Source organism: Callospermophilus lateralis, chromosome 14, assembly GCF_048772815.1.
Source record: "Callospermophilus lateralis isolate mCalLat2 chromosome 14, mCalLat2.hap1, whole genome shotgun sequence".
In the NCBI taxonomy this organism is placed as follows: Eukaryota; Metazoa; Chordata; class Mammalia; order Rodentia; family Sciuridae; genus Callospermophilus; species Callospermophilus lateralis.
In genome coordinates this window covers 29889321-29891038 of record NC_135318.1, presented here as the reverse complement: position 1 = coordinate 29891038, position 1718 = coordinate 29889321, and the positions used below count along the sequence as shown (strand labels likewise).

General features: G+C 35.3%; 1 pseudogene; it reads left to right on the top strand.

Moving 5' to 3' along the window:
- LOC143379956 (nucleoporin NUP35 pseudogene) lies at window positions 1-996 on the top strand (annotated as a pseudogene).
- The last annotated feature ends 722 nt before the right edge of the window (window positions 997-1718 follow it).

Below are 1718 nucleotides of genomic sequence, written 5' to 3'. Positions count from 1 at the left end.
ATGGTAGCATTTATCATAGAACCCCAGGTAACCATGTTGGGAGCTGAACCAATGGTACTGGAGCAGTAAGAGTTCCCTTATTCAGAGAGGGTTCCCATCACCAATGTCTCCAAAGTCTGGAGTTGATTCCCAGTTCTTATCTAGAATTGTAACGGGGGATTTTCCATGTCCAGTGACTCCACAACCTCCATCAATTAGTAGCTCTTCAGCAGGAGTAATGGAAATGAGATTGCCTTTACTTGCATGTGGGTCATCACCATGACCAGTTGTACCAGCTCATAAAGAGTGGAATTCTACTAGTTAGAAGTACCTACGATGACATTTCCTTCCCAGGGCTCATACCAACACCTTGAAATTTAAAAGACATCCAAACATTTCAGTAATGCAGAATAATCTGGTTGGAGTTACAAAAACTACTTCTGGAACAGGGCAAAGTATGTTTAGTCCATCAAATATTGATCATTCACAAAAGATGACATTGACTCCTGCCAAGTTGGATTCTATTTATATTCCAGAAATTCCCTGACTTCAGAAGACGACCTGGATGACATTCAGGTGACTGTGTTTTGGTTTCCACAAGTATCTGCTTTCTATATATTATTACAATTTGTATATTATGGGACTATCTTAAAACATGTGATGTCTAGAATAGGAAATTGGATGCATATTTGTTACCAATCTAAACTGCAGGTCCAGAAAGCTTTAGGCAAAGATGGGAGAAACTTTGGAAAATCTGTCATGATTGATGCAAAATGATGAATAAATAAAAGTGTTACAGAAAACAGGGATAGATGTGCTTTGTCATCTCCCTCTCTAGCCTTTGTATCACCCATCAAAACCTTAGGCACACCACTACAATCATAAGTAGCCCAGGATTTCTACCATGAAACCTCTTGCTACAGCATTTAGTAATTTCTGATGAACATCCAAAAAGATGAAAGTCTTATATCCAAAGTAATGAAGTACATATTTGGCTGGTGGTATAGTAAGATCTAAGAACTCAATTACCAAGGAGAAGGTTGGTACATTAAAACAGAGTTATCAGAGTACTGCTGGATATCCTGGGTAGTTGTATAACCATTCTTGGCAGTACTATCTCATGCTTCATTTAAGAATACATCTTATTTGTAGCTTACACTGTAAACGATACTTGTGATACATTTTGAAGAAATCTAAAAAAATTCCTGTAAGTAGGATTTCCATGTAAGTTTAAGCACAAAAAAACTGAGCATTGATTACTATAAATTAAATAATTGAATTGGTGGGGAGGCTTTGTAATCATCATGAGATGGTGGGTGAATTCTATGAAGAGGAACTCCAGCTACTTCTGCCAAGACACAAAGATTAGAATTAGCAATTTGAATTATAGTCTTTTAATTTAGAGAGTATTTAGTAGTTTAATTTTCTTTGTGAATTGTCACATTTCAGTATTCTAAAACCAAAATATTATTTAAAAAATTACTAAAGTTTCTTGATAAGACTTGTCAATCATGTTCTCAAAAATATGAAAACATTATTCAAACAAAATTGTGTGTATAGAATATTATACAGCTTAATGACCAATAATAAACTTAACAGCTCTATTTTCCCCACTCAGCTTAAGACATAGCACATCATGATACTTTTGAAGATGCCTGTGTGCATATCTCCAATCTTGTCCTTCCCAACAATAGGATTACCAAAGTCTTGAATTTCATTTTTTGCTTTTCTTTATAGCT